The sequence below is a fragment of the Dendrobates tinctorius genome, unplaced genomic scaffold (assembly GCF_039654945.1).
Source record: "Dendrobates tinctorius isolate UK_male_01 unplaced genomic scaffold, ASM3965494v1 ptg000003l, whole genome shotgun sequence".
NCBI lineage: Eukaryota > Metazoa > Chordata > Amphibia > Anura > Dendrobatidae > Dendrobates > Dendrobates tinctorius.
In genome coordinates, this window is record NW_027361671.1 from 14,154,080 (window position 1) to 14,177,983 (window position 23,904).

General features: G+C 44.6%; 1 long non-coding RNA gene across 1 annotated transcript in view; it reads left to right on the forward strand.

Moving 5' to 3' along the window:
- The first annotated feature begins 1,268 nt into the window (after positions 1 to 1,268).
- Positions 1,269 to 23,904, forward strand: part of LOC141097338 (uncharacterized) — a 379,405-nt gene continuing 356,769 nt past the window's right edge. Inside the window, exon 1 of the long non-coding RNA XR_012233924.1 lies at positions 1,269 to 1,423. This is a non-coding gene — a long non-coding RNA (uncharacterized lncRNA). The remainder of the gene's footprint in view (positions 1,424 to 23,904) is intronic.

Sequence of the window (23,904 nt, forward strand, 5' to 3'; positions counted from 1 at the left end):
ATGATAAAAATATCTAAAAATATATACAAAAGAGAACGTAAATAAAATTATATAAAACACAAGAACATTACTATAGAAATGGAGCAAATCTTAGTATTTCATTCAAACCCGCTGGCTGGACCGATTGAATCTTAGAGATCCAACGGGCCTCTAATTGCGCGAGGTTTATCCTCCAGTTATCTCCCCATAAATCAATATGAATTCTATCAATACCAGTGACTCTTAACAGTTTGGCATTGCAATCATGGTACGCCTTAAAGTGTTTAGCTATTGGTTTTAATAGTGTCCAATCATCCTCACCCTGTGCGTTAAGGATGTCATGATAATGTTCTCTTACCCTAATTTTCAAGGGCCTGGATGTTAATCCAACATAAATTTTAGGGCATGGGCATACCGCATAATATACTACGCCCACAGAATCACAGGTTATATGTTGAGTGATAGTATATTCCTTCTTACCATTACTTGAATTAAATTTTGAAGCTTGTTGCATATTGGGGCAAGCTATACATTTTCCACAGGGATAAAATCCCCATTTGGGTCCATGAGATCCAAAGATTTTATCAGACGGAGGCTCCAGGTAATGGCTGTGCACGAGTTGGTCTTTGAGATTAGGTTGACGTCTGTATGTTATAGATGGTTTTAGAGGAATATATTTAGCCAAAGTACGGTCCGATTGTAATATGGGCCAAAATATATTTAAAATATCCCTCATTTTCATCCACTGATGATTATACGTGGCAATGAATCTTACTATCGATCTATCTTCAAAAAAATTCACTTATGCACTTATTTATATAGCCCTTTATTATTTTTTGGGGGTATTTTTCCTTTATATATTTATATAATGTATATTAGGTATGCAGTTAGCACTTTGCATATATAAAGAATATGCCACTTTCACTATTTTAATGTACGTTTTTCTGAGTGCTGTTGATGATGCGCTTAGTAAGCACTTTTTGTCTATTGTTAATAATGCATTCAGCACACATTATTATATAATTAAATATGGCATACACTAATGCCCTTTATATATTTTATAATTTGCCTTTATTTTTTTAAATCTTCTATGTCCTCTCTTTTACTACGCTGCTGCAGGCAAATACTTTCTCTGTTGATCACAGCAATGAGCGCTCCTGCTGGCTTTCTGTTTTTGGCGTCGGCATGGCGACGTGTCTTCTTTGCCGCCCATGCCACCTCCTTGCTCTGACGCGTCGGGCTGGGGGCGGTCTGGGCGTCATCTGACGCTGAGCTGGGCTGACGTCACACAGAGTTCGCCGACAGAAGGGCCATTATTCCACCACTGTGACTGGCAGTACAGGCGTTCTATAAATAGATTCTTCTAAGAGCATTCATACACCCACATTCCCTTGAGAAAAAGCCTAACCGCAAAACGCGCGTCAGGGGTGCCACGGCCATCCAGGTACAGTATTTGTCTCAGCAGCAGTAACTCTTAACCCTTTCCTTCCCAACTTTGGCTTATTTTATGCTATATCACTTTGTGCAAATAGTTTGTGTGCTTTTATGACAGCACAATGCTTAACTTTATAGCATACTTGCTCATTGCATTATACTTTTGATCAGGCATATATATACTTTTGTCATTTGGATTTTTTTATCCTTTTTGTTGCTGTATGCAGTATACACACTGTTATTATTGTACGATCTGGGCATATACTGGCTTGCTATAATAAATGGATTGTAGGATTTGTACCTCTATGTATTACTTTCATTCTTGAGCCTCATTTTACCTGGCTTATAGGCCTTTTTGTTGTTTTTGGCATGTATTTCCTCCCGGATATACCGCATTGTATTGCAATACATTTTTAATAATTTATAATAAAACATTATTGATTTTATGGCATACAGTTTCCTTTTTCTTCTTGTATGATCTGTAAAAATGAACAAAGGCTGGATTGGGCCAGACTTCTCTACACCACCGAATGATAGCAGCATAACATAAACTCAAATCCAGTGACTTTTTTTGGGAGGTCTATTCCCATGCACCTCTTCACATCCACACATGGGTATATGCTTCCTGATTTGGTCTGTTTGCTGTTGTCCTCATCCTTCTTCTCATCGTCATCATCATCCACCACCACTATACCACCAGGGTTACTGTGATCCGTGATGCAACACCAACATTGTCGTTGTAAAGGGTGTTTATGATGCCCGTAAACAACATTTTTAGAGAGTATCTTGTTATATAACCCCCAGGGGGAAATGTTTGTCAGCCCATACACTTACTGCATGGGCATAACAAGTATAGGAGACCCGCTCCTTTGTAAACGGAACAGATTTTTAGAAGGCCCTCCTCCACGTCTCTTCATCCACCACCACTAGATCACCAGGGTGATGGTGGTCCGTGATGCAACAGCAACATTATTGTTGTAAAGGGTGTTTACGATGCCTGTAGGCAACATTTTTAGACAGTAAATTGTTGTATACCCCCCAGGGGGAAATGTTTATTAGCCCATACACTTACTGTATGGGCATTGCAAGTATAGGAGACCCGCTCCTTTGTAATGGGAACAGATTTTTAGGAGGCCCTCCTCCACGTCGGTTCAAAGGATTATTGGGGTGCATTCAAATTTGGATCAGGCCTTGCATTCACTACATGGGCAAACATTATGGGAGTACCAAATGAATAATGGGAACTTTGGTTTCATGTAGACATCCAGGATGTCAGTTTAAAGGGTTATTGTGGTGCGTCCAAATTTTCGGCAGCCCTGCCACTCACTGCATACGCAATAACAGTATAAGAGACCCACTGTTTAATAATGGGAGCAACAAAGCATAGCTGGTTGATGGCTCTGTAAGAATAGTGAGGGCCTACTGCTGGCCTTTAAGAATAGTAAATGAAAAAGGATGTGTCAGATGATGTGTCTCACACAGCATGGCCAGATAAGGTTGTAAAATGTTAAAATGATATTTCCCAGTGAATGTCTCCTGATGAAGTTTTGAGACAAAACGTGCGTTGGGGCAATGGGGACACTTTAAGCAAGTTATTTTAAAGTAACTGCTGCCATCTGGCTTTGTTTATTGTAATATATGGATACATTGTATGATGATTATATGTGAGGAATGAGTTAACCCTTGATATTGCTATATCCTACAACTAAGCTTGATTAGGCATAGAGCGCTACAATATATAATATATAAGAAAAGAAACTGGGTCTGAGCAGAAAAAGTAAATTAATGTGCATGCAAAATGTAATTGCATATGAACACATGACCTTTACACAGAGAAAACCAAAAGCAAAACACAAAACAGGATGGATTTTCCAACTCAGTTTTGTTTTGTGTTTTGCTTTTGGTTTTCTCTGTGTAAAGGTCATGTGTTCATATGCAATTACATTTTGCATGCACATTAATTTACTTTTTCTGCTCAGACCCAGTTTCTCATTTGTTTCATTGTGCATTCTGTGCATATAAGGGTATGACCGCCCTGTTTCTGAGTTGGAAAATCCATCCTGTCTGGCCTATACTATTACTGGTGGTTCAGTCCCTCTGTCCTTGTTCACATTTACGTCACTTGACAAGTGGAAAGGTTTTAAATACAAGAGTTAGGACTGTCCCACAAGGGTTGCCGTGACGTGGCGGGATGGCTTCTACATTATTTTGATCAAAATTATGTTAACTAAATACCCTTATTATTACTATTATTACTACCTTCATGCAATTTTTGCAATATATTTTTTTACTTTTTTATTCCAGGATATTTGTTTTGTGTTTTGCTTTTGGTTTTCTCTGTGTAAAGGTCATGTGTTCATATGCAATTACATTTTGCATGCACATTAATTTACTTTTTCTGCTCAGACCCAGTTTCTCATTTGTTTCATTGTGCATTCTGTGCATATAAGGGTGTGACCGCCCTGCTTCTGAGTTGGAAAATCCATCCTGTCTGGCCTATACTATTACTGGTGGTTCAGTCCCTCTGTCCTTGTTCACATTTACGTCACTTGACAAGTGGAAAGGTTTTAAATACAAGAGTTAGGACTGTCCCACAAGGGTTGCCGTGACGTGGCGGGATGGCTTCTACATTATTTTGATCAAAATTATGTTAACTAAATACCCTTATTATTACTATTATTACTACCTTCATGCAATTTTTGCAATATATTTTTTTACCTTTTTATTCCAGGATATTTGTTTTGTGTTTTGCTTTTGGTTTTCAATATATAATATATAGTACGGCGTCCCCATTTTATTGATTGATTTTTGTCTGTTTTGTTTTTTGTTTAATGCCCTAGTAGTAGTTTGCATAAACAATTTGGAAGCAAGCAATTTTAATATTTATTCAATAAAAAAAAAGATTTTAATGGTATATACTCTCTTTTGGTTATTTGGTAACTGCTGTGTTTTTTGTAAAATGTATTTCATGAGTTATATTACCCATTAATTTTCGCGATCATTACGGTGAAAGCAGACTTGGGTGGTGACGGGGTTAAAGGCAATATCTAATTTCAATGAAAGGGACTGGTTTTTTTGGCTACTATTATAGCTCATCTCCAGTCATGTGAATGAGGTCGTGCTGCCGTACCTGGCACAGCCTGTACACCATTTTAATTTCTTTACATATAATTTATTGATGCCTTCACAACGGTGAGGCTCTTACACTAATGTCATCTTGCAGATCCTCCTCTTCTAGCTGTAAACACATGAAATCCTAAGATGGCACAATATAACATTCTCTTCATGTTTGCCAAGTGCTTGAATCTTGACAAATTATGCCCAATGTTTGTGACTGAAATCCAAGGCAGCTCTAATGTAAATGAATGTAATAAATACTGCCCATTTCCTTATGGTACCTCTACTTATGGCAGGTGGCTGTATCGTAAACGTGCCGCTTTTTACAGCTCAGATACCCAAATGAATAAATGCAGCGTCATGAGGGAAGCTGAATCTACACGTAAACTGGTATAAATAATTACACTCTGAAAAGAATTGCCAGCAAACAGAAAATGTGATTTACATGAATTATGTCAAGAGGAAAAGATCTAGAAAACCACTAGACTCAAAAGCACAAGCTCGACCTAACTTCCTATAAAGGAACCGCAACGTTGCTTTATTTTCTCTTGATTTTTACATGTCTAAATCATGAATATTTTCTACTTTTGTATAAGGAAGGAAATACTTGTCACATCTCATTAGTGTAAGACTGGCAGAAAATCGGGGCTTGACTCTAAAGTGAAATTTGTCTGAGACCGTTCTCTGCAAATTATGCAGCCATCACTCCAGGGTTTATTAAGGGTTGATTTCAATTAATACTCATATCATGACATGGTCAAGTAAGAGCGTGGGGGAACTGGGGACACTCCTAGACAGCAGAAATGCCAAGGCAAAGAGCAGCAGATTATGATAGCCATTTTTAGACTGTCACATTTCACTTTGAAATTGCGCATTTATTTCATTTTAATATTCTTCTGAGAATAAATGTACAACTTTAAATATCATGTCATCCTTAGGGCCAACATCCTATGCTCATTTATTTCTTCATACATCTTTAGAACAGTTGCAGCATAGATAAAAAGTTAAATGATAAACACTTGGCTGCCCAATGCTGCCACTAGAGGGAGCCTACAAGTTAACCGTATACTGGATACATATATATTAACCATCTTCTTAATATAGCATGTAGAGGTACATCCTATGTCTGGTGCCATGGAGCTGAGTCTTCTCTAAACATGGCAGACACTGTCTATGCTATCCCTAAGGCCGGGGTCACACTTACGTGTGCAATGCGAGAACCTTGCTCGCATCTCTCGCATCAATACCCCGGACTACCGCCTTCATTTGGACCGGAATGTGTGGCTGCATAGAAATGCATGCAGCCACACACCCCGGTCCCGAGTGCTGGCGGCAGTGCCGGATTTTGACGCGAGAGACTCAAGCGAGTTTCTCGCATTGCATACGTAAGTGTGACCCTGGCCTAAAAGTTGCAATTGGCGCTAAACTTCAATGTACACCTTTTATATGCTGTTATTGCCCATTTACTCACCCCTCCCCATGCTGTGATGACAAGTTACCGATGGGTTGCAATGGCAGACAGAGACTGCCATGGCTGCTATGTTAGTAGTCTCGTATAGTCCAGCCATAGACAGGCTTCATAGAAGGCAGCAATTTTAGCTACATACAGTTATACAGCAATATTATACTATATAGAACATGTGATCAGTAGTGTTGAGCGATACCACCCGATATTGAAAAATATCGGATTGGATTGGATCGGCCGATATAAAAAAAAGTATCGGGTATCGCCGATTCCGATCCCGGAAGTCCCATTCAAGTCAATGGAACAGAAATATCGGAATTAAAAAAAACCCTTTCTTTCCTTGTAGGTTAATTCTACATGAAGAAAAACAACTAATAATAATGTAGAATGTATTGTGGGAGGTGTAGGAGACATTAAAGCCATAGAGGTTTAGACCAATCAAATGGAATAGCAGGAATTAAATTTTTTTTTTAAAGACGTTCGGAGTTACAAAGATATTTACTATGTTAACCTCTTTTATATTTTGTCAGATATGTATGTTTCACTACTTCCATGCTCTTCACCTTCTTTTTTACTTCTCCCACACTTTCTCCTTCATCATCCTCAGCAGCAGCATCTTTTTCATCAACTTCTTCTTCACCTTATTCATCTTCTTCTTCACCTTCTTTCTATTATTCTTTTTTTTACATTCTTCATATTCTTCTTATTCAACTGTTATTCTTCTTCCTATTCTACTTCTTCATCATATTCTTATTTGTGACAGGCATTCCTGTAGTTGTTATCTATAAAAGTTTGAAGATTACACCTTCCGTTACAACAGGATTTGTCCGCGTTCAGTTTGTCCTGCAGCAGCAGGCATTTTCCAGGGGCACCACGAGGAGGAACGGACTCACCCCCATACACTGCTTAGTCTTCTTCTGCTTATAATTTAGATAATATCATTTGCTCTGATTTTTAGTCTTATGCTTAATGTTCTTCTGCTTTTGGTTTTTCAGCTTCTTGGTCTTCTGTTTCTTGTTGTTGTGCATCTTGGTGGTTGTCTTCATGTTCTTTGTCCTCTTGGTCATCTTCTTCAGGGTCATCTTTTTGGTCTTCTTCGGTGGGGTCTTCGGGGTCGTCGTCTTCAGGGTCGTCGTCAGGGAGATCCAGAGTGAGAACCAAAAACCATTTCCACAAGCTCGAACTTGGAAAAGTAGCAGAAGGTAAAAGAAGGCTGAGGAACTGCTGAGCACCAGCTGACGGTACTGGAACCTGGATGGTAAGCAGAAGGAAAAAGAGCAAATGGAACTAGCGAGGACCAGCTGACGGTGCTTTAACCCGGAGAGGCAGCATAAGGAGCAAGAGCCAATGGAAAAACTGTGGACCAGCTGACGGTGCTGGAACACGGTTACTAAGCAGGAGGTACCTGTGTTACAAAGCACTACCAAGGACCAGCAGACATTGCTAGAACTCAGATACCGAGAAGGAGGCACCTAGGCCAAAGGCACTGCCAAGAACCAGCTGACGGTGCTGGAACCCGGATGGGTAGCAGAAGCTGCAAGAGTAAATGGAACTAGCGAGGACCAGCTGACGGTGCTGGAACCCGGAGGGGCAGCAGAAGGAACAAGAGCCAATGGCACAACCGTGGACCAGCTGACGGTGCTGGAACACAGTTACTAAGCAGGAGGTACCTGTGTTACAAAGCACTACCAAGGACCAGCAGACGTTGCTAGCACTCGGATACCGAGAAGGAGGCACCTAGGCCAAAGGCACTGCCGAGAACCAGCTGACGGTGCTGGAACCCGGATGGGTAGCAGAAGCTGCAAGAGCAAATGGAACTAGCGAGGACCAGCTGACGGTGCTGGAACCCGGAGGGGCAGCAGAAGGAACAAGAGCCAATGGCACAACCGTGGACCAGCTGATGGTGCTGGAACACAGTTACTAAGCAGGAGGTACCTGTGTTACAAAGCACTACCAAGGACCAGCAGACGTTGCTGGAACGTGGATACCGAGAATGAGGCACCTAGGCCAAAGGCACTGCTGAGAACCAGCTGACGGTGCTGGAACCCAGATGGGTAGCAGAAGGTACCCATAATAAACAAAGTTGCAAGGCCGCGAGCAGGCCGCAGTTACCGAAACCCACAGTCCAATAGGGGGTGCTAATCCTATTGGCACTACGGAACCAGCCATTATTACCAGAACCCGCAGCCCACATAGGAAGCACCTAAACTGCAGGCACCATAGACTCAGCTAGCCTCACTGTAACACGACAGGACAATGTATTGGTAGCAAAGTGACGTTGACACACCCCGGAAACAGCAGGCGTGCTGGAACCAGGCTGGGCAGGAGGGAGTACCCGTGCCAAAGACACTGCCGAGAACCAGCTGATGGTGCTGGAACCCGGATGGGTAGCAGAAGCTACAAGAGTCAAAGGAACTACCGAGAACCAGCTGACGGTGCTGGAACCCAGAGTGGCAGCAGAAGGAACAAGAGCCAATGGCACAACCGTGGACCAGCTGACGGTGCTGGAACACGGTTTTTAAGCAGAAGGTACCTGTGCTAAAAAGCACTACCAAGAACCAGCAGATGTTGCTGGAATTCGGATACCGAGAAGGAGGCACCTCGGCCAAAGGCCCTGCCGAGAACCAGCTGATGGTGCTGGATCCCGGATGGGTAGCAGAAGGTACCCATAATAAACAAAGTTGCAAGGCAGCGAGCAGGCCGCAGTTACCGAAACCCACAGTCCAACAGGGGGTGCTAGTCCTATTGGCACTACGAAACCAGCCTTTATTTCCAGAACCCGCAGCCCACATAGGAAGCACCTAAACTGCAGGCACCATAGACTCGACTAACCCCACCGCAACACGACAGGACAATGTATTGGTGGCAAAGTGATGTTGGCACTACCCGGAAACAGCAGGTGTGCTGGAACCAGGCTGGGCAGGAGGGAGTACTCGTGCCAAAGACACTTCTGAGCAGCAACTGGCGATGTTGGAGCCCAGGGTCAATCATGGAGCAGGCTGAGGCCTAATTGGAGCAAGTAGTAAATAAGATGTAGTGTGATTTTGGAGGCAGCAGGAGACTTTGTCGTCCACACAGCAGGGGAGCAGCTGGCGTTACTGAACCCCACTAACACTGGAGCATGTGTTTTTCTCTGTGCAGACGGCACTTCCGAGCAACAACTGGCTATGTTGAAGCCCAGGATCAATCATGGAGCAGGCTGAGGCCTACTTGAAGCAAGTTTTATAACGGTTGTACACTACTACTGATTGTAACCGTGCTCCACTTAGGCCTCTGGCTCCACTGTCTCTAGTATTTCCCCTGGCCTCCAACCCCACCAGTTGCTGCTCAGAAGTGGCGTCTGCACAATCCACACTTGTTCCGGTGTTACTGGGGCTCAGTCACGTCAGTTAATCCCCTGATGTGTGTCCGGCAATGTCTCCTGCTCTGTCCACTTTCCCACTACTATTAGTGGGAATGTGGACAGAGCAGGAGACATTGCCGGACACATCAGGGGATCAACTAACGTGAATGGGCCCCAGTAACACAGGAACAAGTGTGGATTGTTCAGACTCCACTTCTGAGCAGCAACTAGTGGGGTTGGGGGCCAGGGGAAATGCTAGAGACAGTGGAGCCAGAGGCCTAAGTGGAGCACGGTTAAAAATCAGTAGTAGTGTGACTGTGTAGGCAGCAGGAGACGTTGCCATCCACACAGCAGGGGAGCAGCTGGCGTTACTGAACCCCATTGACACAGGAGCTAGTGTTTCTCTCTTTGCGGACGGCACTTCCAAGCAACAACTGGCGTTGTTGGAACCCAGGATCAAGCATGGAGCAGGCTGAGGCCTGATGGTTTTTGAATGTGGAGGCAGCAGTAGACATTGCCGTCCACACAGCAAGGGAACAGCTGACGTTACTGAACCCCACTAACACAGGAGCTAGTGTGTTTTTCTCTGTCAAGACGGCACTTCTGAACACCAACTGGCGTTGTTGGAGCCCAGGATCAAGCATGGAGCAGGCTGAGGCCTGACGTTTTTTGAATGTGGAGGCAGCAGGAGACATTGCCGTCCACACAGCAGGGGAGCAGCTGGCATTACTGAACCCCACTAACACAGGAGATAGTGTTTTTCTCTGTACTAGTAATGGGAATGTGGACAGAGCAGGAGACATTGCCGGACACATATCAGGGGATCAACTGACATGACTGAGCCCCAGTAACACAGGAACAAGTGTGGATTGTGCAGACGCCACTTCAGAGCAGCAACTGGCGGGGTTGGAGGCCAGGGGAAATACTAGAGACAGTGGAGCCAGAGGCCTAAGTGGAGCACGGTTAAAAATCAGTAGTAGTTCGATTGTGGAGGGAGCAGGAGACTTTGCCATCCACACAGCAGGGGAGCAGCTGGCGTTACTGAACCCCACTAACACAGGAGCTAGTGTTTTTCTCTGTGGAGACGGCACTTCTGAGCGTCAACTGGCTGTGTTGAAGCCCAGGGATTACAGTTCAGGTGGTAGAAACATGAACACAGCAGGAGACCTGGATACTGTTGCCAACCAATTATTTATTCTGGAAGAGGACTGGCAAATTCTGGCGAGATCTAGGCCTTGTTCATTTTCAGAAAAGTAAGCCGGTCAACGTTATCAGAGGATAGTCGCTTGCGACGGTCTGTTAGTACACCACCTGCGGCACTAAAGACGTGTTCCGATAATACACTGGCAGCAGGGCAAGCCAGCACCTCCAATGCATACTGGCTAAGCTCTGGCCATGTATCCAGCTTACAGACCCAAAACTTGAAGGGGGAAGAGCCATCTGGGAGGACACTGACAGGGCAAGACAAGTAGTCTGTCACCATCTGACGGAAACGTTGCCTCCTGCTGTCTGGAGCCGTCTGTGATGGTGTAGACATTTGTGGCGGACACACAAAACTTTGCCACATTTGGGCCATAGTGGTCTTGCCTTGTGCTGAGGTGCTGCCTCTGCTCCCTCCTTGTGCAGAGCTTCCTCCACTGCCTCGACGCACAGAGCTGCTTTGTAAATCACTAGCAGCACTGCTGTCGGGTGGAATGGAGAACATGATGGACTGCACCAGTGTGTCTTGGTACTCCCGCATTTTACGCTCCCGGTTCAACGGTGGTATGAGGCTTTGTAAGTTGTCCCGGTAGCGAGGATCTAGGAGAGTGTACACCCAATAATCAGCCGTCTACAGAATGTGGGAGATGCGGCGGTCGTTTCTCAGGCACTGCAGCATGAAATCAACCATGTGCTGCAGACTCCCAACTGCCAAAGAAACGCTGTCCCCTGCTTGAGTCATCATCTCTGCTTGCTCTGCATCACCCCACCCTCGCTGTACATACTGACTAGAGCATTATGTACCTCCCTCCTCTGGAGAGATGTCTTCCTCCTCCATTGACTCCTCCTCATCCTCCTCACATAGTGTCCCCTGCCTAGGTCTTTGTGAGGAACCACGTAGCGCAGACTGTCTAGAAGCAGATGGCATTTGTGACTCCTCATCCTCCACCTCTTCCAAAACCACCTCCCTTAGTGCTTGCAGTGTTTTTTGAAGCAGGCAGATAAGGGGGATAGTCATGCTGACTAGTGCATCATCTGCACTCGCCATCTGCGTGGAATCATCGAAGGCACGCAAAATGAGGCAGATGTCCTTCATAGAGGCCCACTCTGTGGTGCTGAAGTGTGACCGGCGCACAGTGCGACTTGCTTGCGCCTGATGCAGCTGGTACTCCATGACTGCTGCCTGCTGCTCACACAACCATTCCAACATATGTAACGCTGAATTCCACCTGGTGGGTAGGTCACATATGATGCGATGTTCCGGAAGGCGTAATCAGCGCTGCAGAGCAGCAAGGCGCGATCTTGCCGTGCTGGAACGCCGCAAGTGAGCGCACTCTATGCGGACCTTGTGCAGCAGTGCATCAAGATCTGGATAGTCCCTCAGAAAGCTCTGCACGACCAAGTTCAGCACATGTGCCAGACATGGGATGTGAGTTAGGTTGCCTAGGCCCAGAGCTGCCACCAGATTTCGGCTATTGTCACACACTACCAAGCCTGGCTGGAGATCCGCTGGCACAAACCACACGTCGCTCTCCTGCTTGATGGCATTCCAGAGCTCCTGCGCTGTGTGGCTTCGATTCCCCAAAGAAATTAATTTGAGTACGGCCTGTTGACGTTTGGCCACGGCTGTGCTCATATCGGTCGTAACAGGCTCCTGCAGCGCTGTTTCTGAGGAACTTGAGTAGGAGGAGGAGTCAATGTGTACAGACTGGATTCCTGCAATCTGTGGAGTTGGCAGAACACATACAGCGCCACTGTCCAGATCTGTACCCCGCTCCACAACATTGACCCAATGGGCAGCGAGGGAATGGTATCGTCCCTGTCCATGGTTACTGGTCCACGCATTGGTGGTCAGGTGGACCTTGCTACTGACGGCGTTTAGTAGCGCATGTTTTATTTTTCCCTCCACATGCTTTTGCAGGGCAGGGACAGCTCGCCTGCTGAAATAAAAGCGGCTGGGCACGGTGTATTGTGGGACTGCCAATGCCATGAAGTTCCGGAAGGTGTCAGTCTCCACCAGCCTGAATGAGAGCATTTCAAGGGCCAGTAGTTTGGCAATGCCAGCATTCAGACCCTGTGCTCGGAGATGGTTTGCCGAGTATGGCCGCCTTTTATCCCATGCCTGTGCAACTGATGGCTGTAGAGTGGCCTGGGAGTGTGAGGATGACTAGGAACGTGGTGCTGTGGGTGGAATGTCACAGGGTCTCCGGACAACAGTGCCAGAGGTTCTTTCTTGGCGATCCTGTGAGGAAGCCGAACCAGCTGTGTGTGAGCTGGAGGAAGAGGCCCCAACACGAGCTGAAGAGGTGGTAGGTGGTGCTATACGTTGGCCTACGTCCTCAGTGTATCTGTGTAACTCCACCTCGTGCTTGGTCCGCACATGTTTCCACATATTTGTTGTATTGAGGTTGCTGACATTTTTCCCTCTTTTGACTTTCTGATGACACAGCTTGCATTTGACAAAGCAAATGGCATCTGCAACTGTGTCAAAAAAGGACCACGCACTGCAAGTCTTGGGAGCGCCCGTTTTGGCTTTTGGAAGAGGAATGCTCCTAACGGGTGCTGAAGTGGAGGCTACAGGCAACCAAGTCTGCCCCCTCCCTCTCCCTCTGGTTTTGGCCGTTCGGGGAATCTCTTCCTCAGAGCTGCTCCCATCACCTTCCTGTTCCTCACGCCATGATGGGTCAAGGACCTCATCATCTACACTCCCCTCTTCAAACACCTGCTACTCCTGGGTTGTCTCGCCAGCACCGTATGCACCAGAAATTGGCACCTGAGTCTCGTCATCATCTGATGCATACTGAGGTGTGCTGACCATAGGCACTGGCCCACCCACCTCTTCAGATTCAGAGGGACAAAGAAGTTGCGCATCACTGCATACTCCCTCTTCACATTCTTGAATGCTGCTTGGCTGGCCCCCTCTTTCCAAGCCAACAGATTCAGAGAACAGAAGTAGAGACTGTGATGGCTCCTGTCCAGGGCTCTCTGACTGCCTGGGCACTTTGGCAGGTGGTGAAGAGACAGATGGTTGCTCTTCAGTGCTCTGGTCCTGAGAGGACGTGGAAGTCATTGAAGTCGATGCGTTAGCTGCCATCCATCCGACAACGGCTTCAATTTGTTCCTCCCGCAGCAGTGGGGTACGGCGAGGTCCTACAAAGCTGCGCATAAAGGACTGTTGCCTGCTAAAACTGGGCCCACGTGCCTTACTCCCTGCCTTCTTCATCTTGGTAGACTGATAAAGATAGGCAGAAAAGTACAAAGGGGGCTTAGTGTGCTTATTCCTGAACAGCTGGTAACAGAAACACTAATTTTATGAAGTGTGTGTGTGTGTGGACTACACTTTAATAGGAGCTAATGTGGCCTACACAACAGTCAAATGGAGTGTTTGGTGAACTTTATTTTGTTTTATTTTTTGAAAAAAAACTAAAAGGATGTGACCAAAGATTTGAAAGCGATAGTATCACAAACTTTTTGGAGCTATTACAATGCAGGAAGGTAACCTCCAATGCAAAAGATGAGGCTCCAAAAAATAGGGTAATACTAATCTGGCTGCAGCTGAAGGGCACAAGCCAGAAAAAAGGCTCCTCTATCTACTCCTATATAGTGTTTGCAACCAACCAATGTAGATGGATACGGATGGATGCACACTAATAGGAGAATAAAAAATGAGCTGCAATAAAAGAAAAATATGTGTGAGGCAGTGACGCATGCTGAGCGGCCTACAGCCAGACGTAGCTGCAGGACACACTACTCAGCGTGAGCTGCACTCACACACAGAGACCTCTCAGACAGCCATGAACAGTGCAGATAAGTGGGCACTAGCACTGAAAGGCTGCAGAGAGGCTCCGCTGTCTACTCCTATAGTGTTTGCAACCACCATATATGGATACGGATGGATGCACACTAATAGGAGAATAAAAAATGAGCTGCAATAAAAGAAAAATATGTGTGAGGCAGTGATGCACGCTGAGCGGCCTACAACCAGACGTAGCTGCAGGACACACTAATCAGCGTGAGCTGCACTAACACACAGAGACCTCTCAGACAGCTGTGAACAGTGCAGCAATCTGGGCACTAGCACTGAAATGCTGCAGAGAGGCTCCGCTGTCTACTCCTATAGTGTTTGCAACCAACGTATATGGATACGGATGGATGCACAGTGCACACTAATAGGAGAATGAAAACTGAGCAGCAAAAAAAGAAAAATATGTATGAGGCAGTGACACACGCTGAGCAGCCTTACAACCAGACGTGGCTGCAGGACACACTACTCAGCGTGAGCTGCACTCACACAGACCTTGCAGACAGCTGTGAACACTGCTGCAAGGCAAAAGAAAGCTACAGTGGTGGATTATGTGGCCTGGGTAAAGCACACTATGATTGTGAAAATCGCTATCTCTAACTGTCCCTCACAGTCTTGAACAGCAGCCTGTCCCTAACTGAATTCACAGCAGAGTGAACCAGAAATGGCGGCGGCGGCTTTTATAGTGCATCATGACATCATTTCAGCAGCCAATCACAGCCATGCCATTAGTTAACATGCCTAACAGGATGTGCCCACACTTCTGAGTATTGTCATTGGCTGAATCAAATCAAAGTGGCTCATAGCATTATGGGAACTTCCGATTCCGGTATTCAATATGCTAAAAGTATCGGAACTCAGTATCGGAATTCCGATACAGTGAATATCGGCCGATACCCGATACTTGCGGTATCGGAATGCTCAACAATAGTGATCAGACAATTTCAGGTTCAATTCCCATACAGGTACAAAAAAATAAAGTAAACATTTTTTTTAAATATATAAATTTGACTCACTCCCTTTCTGTGCATAAAAATTAGGAAATAGAAAATAAATGTATTTTGCATTCTTAAAAGTCCATTAAATTCCTATATATGAAAGTATAAAATTACATTTTTTAACAACTAATGATGTATGTTTTCCTTACTTCATACCATGTAGATGCTGACCAGGGGCGGACACTGACAGCTTGGGGCCTCTGTGCAGGAAATGTCTGGGCCCCCCTCCTTTTAATGCAACAAAGCTACATATATATATATATATATATATATCCACACACACGTATATATAACATAGTCTCCTTTATTATGTATATTGCCATCCCTTATTATACAGTGCCCTCTCTTGTTATGTACTTACATATTGGATTATATAGAGCCCTGTTTTTTATTACATACCGTCCAGTCTTGTTAGCTGTTTAATGCAATGATAGCTGATGGAGCATGGGAAAGCTTCTTTTCTAATGGAGGAGCCAATGGACTGGTCATCTAGTCACCAGCTGCTCCATCAGCAGTCATTTTATATCTAAAAAGAGAGGGGACTATGTAATAAAAGAGGGCACTGTGAATAACAAAAATAACAAGAAAACAATATGCAAGAGACAGCACTATACATAACAGCAGATGAAGCTATATAATAGGGGACAGCATCATATATAACTGGAGAGGATGGTACGTAATAAGGGACAGTGTTATACATAGCAAAAGAGGAAACTATGTAACTATAACTAATAAGTGAGTACACTATATACTAAGGGACTGTGCTATACATATGTGAGTACACTATATACTAATCATCATCCCATTATTGTCCTCTCCACCACCCCCATGATTACCCTCTTCACCACCTTCATCATTGCTTTCTCCCCACCACCCCACCACCCCAATATTGCCAATTCCACCACCTCCATTATAGCCTGCTCTCCATCAACCCCATAATTGTCCTTTCCACTGCCACCATCATTGCCTTCTCCCCACCGCCTCGTCATTACCCATTCCACCACCTCCATCATTTCCTCCTCCCCACCACCCCATCATTGTCCTTTCCACTGCCATCATCATTGTCTTCTCCCCCACCACCCCATCATTGCCCATTGCACGACATCCATTATTTCCTTCTCCCCCACCATCCCCATCATTGCCCTTTCCACCACCATCATTGTTTTTCCCCCACCACCCCCATCATTGCCCATTACACAGCCTCCATCATTTCCTCCTCCCCACCACCTCCATTATTGCCCATACCACCACCTCCATCATTTCCTCCTCCCCAACACCCCCATTATTGCCCTTTCCACCACCCCATCATTGCTTTCTCCCCCAACACCCCATCATTGCCCTCTCCGGCAACCCAATCATTGCCTTCTGCCCCATCACCCCCATCATTGCCCTCTCCGTCAACCCAGTCATTGCCTTCTGCCCCATCACCCCCATCATTGCCCTCTCCGTCAACCCAGTCATTGCCTTCTGCCCCCTCATCCCTATCATTGCCCTCTCCATCAACCCAATCATTGCCTTCTGCGCCATCACCCCCAAAATTGCCCTCTCCATCAACCCAATCATTGCCTTCTGTCCCATCACCCCCATCATTGCCCTCTTCACCCCCATCATTGCCCTCTCCTCCACCTACACACACAGCAACGGCACCATTCCCCTGTCTGCATCCACACACACACATGCCCTCTGCTCCACCTACACACACAGACACACACAGCAACATTCACCTCTCTGCATATGTACACATACCACACACACCTCACCTCTGCACACGGTATCCTGCAGCTGCAGCATTGCCGACAGCTTCCTTCCTGTCTCCTGTCTCACACAGCCACGGCACTGAATAATGATGTAATTCATCCACTGCTGTGTGAGACAGGAAGTGCGGGCAGAAAGAAGGGTGGATCCCTGCAGCTCCGCTCTGCTGCCATTTTCTCTTGCAGGCAACGGAGGGCAGCGGATTGCTCCCTGTCCCCGCACATGAGGGCATTCTGGTCAAGGGCCCCCCAGAGCCTCGGGCTGGATACACAGGCCAGATTGAAATCATTATTAGCCGTCCTTCAGGGGCCCCCCTCCATCTCCAGGCCCTGGGGCAACCACACCGATTGAACCGGTGGTATGTCTGCCCCTGATGCTGACTGTATTAGGCCGGGGTCACACTTGTCAGTGCAATGAGAGACACTTATGCAAGTCTCTCGCCTCAATACCCGGCACTGCTGCTGGCGTTCGGGACTGGAATGAGCAGATGCATGTCTTTCTATGCAGCTGAATACTCCGGTCCGACCTGTCAGCGGCAGTGCTGGGTATTGAGGCGAGAGACTCTCGCGAGTTTCTCACATTGCACTCGCAAGTGTGACCCAGGCCTTACAGAGATAGTATCTGCCTGTAAATTTACCATCCTGTTTGGATACACATTGTCGCGGTGAGATGGATTTAGTTCTTTTCTAATTAAAAAAATGTGACTAAGTTACCTATGTTTCTTTATATGTGAAACTTTTTACTTACTGTAAGTAAGCATTTGGCTGTTAGTAGCCACATTGTGCATGTACACCTATGTATTACACTTAGTAGGTGTGATGACCCATGTTTTCTGTTTTGCATCAGTTTCTTGAATTCTACACATTTGGGCTGTGCACCCTGTATAATCAGCTTTTCCCGGGCAGGTGTAAAACCCAATGAAGTTCAGGTCCAGATATGCCCCAGTCTATGTTGAGTCCTGCTGGCACAAAGCAAGCTGAGTTACTAAAGTAGGGACCTTCCCAACTGGGTATACCTTGTTGTGGTGGAATTACATGTATGTAATTAATAAATTATTTATTTGGGGGAAAAAAATGGCATTCTGCAACAGAGAGGGAAAGCCAGTGACTGAGGGCAGATAATCATAGCCTAGGAAGGGACCATGGTTATTGCCCCTCCGGCTACAAACATCTGCCCCAGTAGCCCCAGAAATGGCGCACCTCTATAATATGCACAAATTCCAGTGGCACTTATCCTCTCCCTTCCCACTGCCATGTAGCGAGTGGCATATGAGGTAATAGTTGGGTGTTGACGCCACCTGGCTCAGAAAATTGCGTGGGAGGCCACACCATTTTTTTCCAAAAAAATCATTTATTAATTAGATACATGTCCCATAATTTGCACACACACTATACTACTTGGATTGGTCACTGACATCTATATATCTAACTATTATGCATGTGTTTATTGTATGTAAGCCATGTCTTCTATCCTGTCGGCTCCTGCATTGATTTTACAGAAGCCGACAAATGAATTACTGGCTATTCTTCTATGCATCTCTCTATGAAAAATAAATACATATATATGTGTGTCACTGACATATATATATATATATATATATATATATAAATATATATACAGTTAGGTCCATGTATATTTGGACAGAGACAACATTTTTCTAATTTTGGTTCTAGACATTACCACAATGAATTTTAAACAAAACAATTCAGATGCAGTTGAAGTTCAGACTTTCAGCTTTCATTTGAGGGTATCCACATTAAAACTGGATGAAGGGTTTAGGAGTTTCGGCTCCTTAACATGTGCCACCCTGTTTTTAAAGGGACCAAAAGTAATTGGACAGATTAAATAATTGTAAATAAAATGTTCATTTCTAGTACTTGGTTGAAACCCTTTGTTGGCAATGACTGCCTGAAGTCTTGAACTCATGGACATCACCAGACACCAAAATGAGAAAAATGTTGTCTCTATATATAGTCCTCAGCACACCAAAATAAATCCAGTCAAGGTGCTATTTATTAGCCCATCTGGCTAATTGCCCATACAGCGACGTTTCGTTCCTGGGAGTTGTGGACCTTTCTCAAGCCCACAACTCCCAGGACCGAAACGTCGCTGTATGGGCAACTAGCCAGATGGTCTAATAAATAGCACCTTGACTGGATTTCTTTTGGTGTGCTGCTTTCATCTTGAGGACTATTTTTGAGGTTTGGTATATGCCTGGAAGGCTTGCACCTGCATTGTTTGTTTAATTTTTGTGCTGCTTTTTCCTTTTTTCACATATATATATATACTAGCTGTCTCCAGCCAGCTAACGCTCGGCACGCTCATTGCTATCTAATTAACACTGCTGGTGATTAAACTAAAGTAAATAATGACAACATTTAATAGCGCTTACGCAGGTGGTAATTTAAATTAAAATGAAGTTAATAACAGTAATAATTATTAAAAATCTGAATAATACTAATGATACATTTTATTCACAGTGTAAAATCAAAAACAAACTGGATTCAGTAAGATGTGCATTTTATATTCATTCCAGCATCTAAACAAATTTCATAACAAAACATAAATCAAGTTAAAATTTCTCTGTAAACACAATTAAATGTATAGTCATTTTCGTTATTTTCAAATATCTTTCCTTGATTTCTACCAGGTACAATTTGAACTGAAAGACCTTTACAACTTTACTACTCTAGAGAATGCAGTGTATAATTGACCATGTGTGAATACAGGATCAGGTAGTAGAACGCCAATCTTATCGAATGTTATGATGTGGTGGGGGGGCGGGATTATGTGTGGTGATGTGGTGGGGGCGGGATTATGTGTGGTGATGTGGTGGGGGGTGGGATTATGTGTGGTGATGTGGTGGGGGGCGGGATTATGTGTGGTGATGTGGTGGGGGGGCGGAATTATGTGTGGTGATGTGGTGGGAGGGCGGGATTATGTGTGGTGATGTGGTGGGGGGTGGGATTATGAGTGGTGATGTGGTGGGGGGGCGGGATTGTGTGTGGTAATGGGGTGGGGGGTGGGATTATATGTGGTGATGTGGTGGGGGGCGGAGCTACTGTGCAGGGGCGGGATTAGCATGTAATCACGATGCCTCATATATATATATATATATATACAGCTCTGGCAAAAATTAACCCTGTTCTGCCAGATGACGCACTATTGCATCCATGTGCCCTGGGACTTAATTTCCATGGACAGGATAATACGTCATAGGCAATCAGCCGCGCTCACGAGGGGAGTACGGCTGATCACGTCCGGGTGTCAGCTGATTCTCACAGCTGACACCCCGCACAAAGTGCCAGCCACGGATCACGGATGGCTCCCGGCATGTTAACCCCCCGGAACACTGCGATCAAACATGATCGCAGCATTCAAGGAGCAGGCAGAGGGGCTGTCAGCTCTGACAGCCCCTCTGCCTTTGGATCGGAGAGGTCTGACACGGGGTTCCGATCGCTGCCATGGAGACATGATGTCGTCATGATGACATCCGGGTCTCCAGGCCTGAGATATTTCCTGTCATGTGCAGTTCATGTCAGGAAGTCTCACAGGTCAGTGTAAAATGCATGCAGTGCTGACAACTTCTATAGCATGCAGATCTGGGACAAGGTGTAAAAGTAAGAATGAAATAAAAAAAAACAAAATTTAAATAACTGTAAATATATTTAAAAAAATAATAAAAAATGATAATAAAAAAATCAATATTTATTCCAGCAATAAACAATTTTTTTAATTAAAAAAATCTAAACAATAAAAGTACACATATTTGGTATCCCCGCGTCCGTAACGACCCAACCTATAAAACTGTCCCACTAGTTAACCCCTTTAATGAATACCATTAAAAAAAGCCAAAAAAAATACTTTATCATCATACTGCCAAAAAGTGGAATAACATACGATCAAAACAACGGATATAAATAAACGCAGTACTGCTGAAAATGTCATTTTGTCATGCAAAAAACAAGCCCCCATACAGCATCAGCATCAAAAAATAAAGAAAAGTTATAGCTCTCAGAATAAAGCGATGCAAAAATAATTATTTTTTTTATAAAATAGTTTTTATTATACCATACCGCAGAGAAAAGAGTACAAAAGGCTGTTATAAAATATTATAAAATTTACAATTTTATTAATAATGCATATAATAAAAATTTATTTTGGACGACAATTTGTTCAATCGTACAAAGGACATGAACAGTGACCAAATAAGTGGTATATATGATTAAAGTAAGGACCGGGTATATCAAACCCCTATAAATCAATGTGGAAAAATATTATTATTCTAAAGTGTCCTAATGTATATAGCCACTCATATGAAGTGGAATTTAATAGGTGAAATGAAATAAATTCAATATCAGTGATCAGCTCAAAACAATATGAACCACTCCACATTAATAAAGTGCCATGGTGCAATTAAGAAGGGGAGTTCTTACCCAAATAGGTCCAAATATACCACGTACACAGCAGCCCCAGCTGTATATTTTATTTATAATATTTTATAACAGCCTTTTGTAATCTTTTCTCTGCGGTGTGGTATATTGATTTTGAGTATTGCTGTTGCCTTGTATGGCGGTATTATAATATTTGTTTCTTCTGGTGGTTTTAAAATAGTTTTTATTGTATAAAAGCGCCAAAGCATAAAAAAAAGATATAAATGAGAAATTCGTACTGACCCGAATAATAAAACTGCTTTATCAATTTTACCACACGTGGAACTGTGTAAACGCCTCCCCAAAAGAAATTCATGAAACGCTGGTTTTTGTTCATTCTGCCTCACAAAAATCAGAATAAAAAGCGATCAAAAATGTCATGTGCCTTATAATGGTACCAATAAAAATGTCAACTCGTCCCGCAAAAAAACAAGACCTACAGGACTCTGTGGGCCAAAATATGGAAAAATTAAAGCTCTCAAAATGTTGTGATGGAAAAACTATTTTTGCAATAAAAAGCGTCTCTTAGTGTGTGATAGCTGCCAAACATAAAAACCCGCTATAAAAACTGCTATAAATAGTAAATCAAACCACTCTTTATCACCCCCTTAGGCTACTTTCACACTAGCGTTTTTTGTGCTGCGCTGCGTGCGCAGTCCAAACGCATACAAAAAACGCATCAAGTGTTTTGCATGCGTTTGCTTATTTTATGCGCATGCATTTTAACCAGTTTGTAGCCATATTGACTCTTAAAACGCATGTCTGCGTTTCCATAGGCTGTAATGTGCTATTTTGTCGCATTACGTGCACACGCGTGCACATGCGTTTTTTTGAGACCGGTCGGACAGACCAAAAATGCAACAGGTTGCGTCCAGCGCACCTGGGCGCACACCACAAAAACGCATACAAACGCGTGCAAATGCTAGACCATGCGCCCCCATGTTAAAGATAGGGGATCAGGACGCATGTGCATGTACGCGCACGATGCGCTGCGTTAAAAAACGCTAGTGTGAAACCAGCCTAAGTTAGGAAAAAATAATAAAATAAAAAATGTATTTATTTCCATTTTTCCATTAGGGTTATGGTTAGAGTTAGAGTTGATGCTAAAGTTAGGGTTAGGGTTTGGGCTAAAGTTAGGGTTGGGGTTAGGGTTGGGAATAGGGATAAGGTTGGGATTAGGATTAGGGGTGTGTTAGGGTTAGGTTTCTGGTTAGGGTTCTGGTTAGGGTTGGGACTAGGAATAGGGGTGTGTTGGGATTAGGGCTGGAGATAGAATTGGGGTTTCCACTGTTTAGGCAAATCAGGGGCTCTCCAAACGTGACATGCATCTGATCTCAATTCCAGCCAATTCTGCGTTCAAAATGTCAAACTGTGCTCCTTCCCTTCCGAGCTCTGTTATGCGCCCAAACATTGGTTAACTCCCACATATGGGGTATCAGCATACTCAGGACAAATTGCACAACAACTTTTGGCATACCATTACTCTTGTTACCCTTGGGAAAATAAAAAATTTGGGATGAAAAAATCATTTTTGTGAAAAAAATAAGATTTTTTATTTTTATGGCTCTACATTATAAACTTCTGTGAAGCACTTGGGGGTTCAAAGTGCTCACCACACATCTAGATAAGTTCCTTGGGGGGTCTACTTTCCAAAATGGTGTCACTTGTGGGGGGTTTCTACTGTTTAGGCACATCAGGGGCTCTCCAAACGTGACATGGCATCCGATCTCAATTCCAGCCAATTTTGTATTGAAAAGTCAAATGGTGCTCCTTCCCTTCCGAGCTCTGCCATGCACCAAAACAGTGGTTTACCTACATATATGGGATATCAGCGTACTCAGGACAAATTTTACAGCAACTTTTTGTCACGTTTCCGCCAGACTTAGGGCCTGCTGTTCCGGTCGCGGCCACTAGGAGGCGCCGGACCGCCACTTTATCGTCAGACTCAGGGACGGCTGTTCCTGCCTCGGCCACTGGAAGGGGCCGTGGTTCTGTCACGTCAGGCTCAGAGCCTACTGTCCCGGCTTTAGCCTCTAGGAGGCGCCGGTCTGTCACGTCGCCGTTAAATTCTGGGTCTGCTGCTCCTGTCGCGGTCACTAGGAGGCGCCATGGCTCGCCCGGGAGTTATGGTGCTGACAGAGTAAGGGCACCTGCGCAGGCATCTGGTGGACGCAGGCTCCACCCCTCTGTCAGTCATCAAGAGGTTACTGCATCTACATCTGGCCTGGTCCTGGGGGCGGTACTGATGACATCATCAGTCCAGGAACCTATGAGGGGTGACCTGATCCCTGAAATACCTTGGGACTGGTCTTGCAAGCCGCCGGATATATTCTTGGTTCCCCTGTGTGAATTACTTTCTGACTGACTGACTTTGGCCT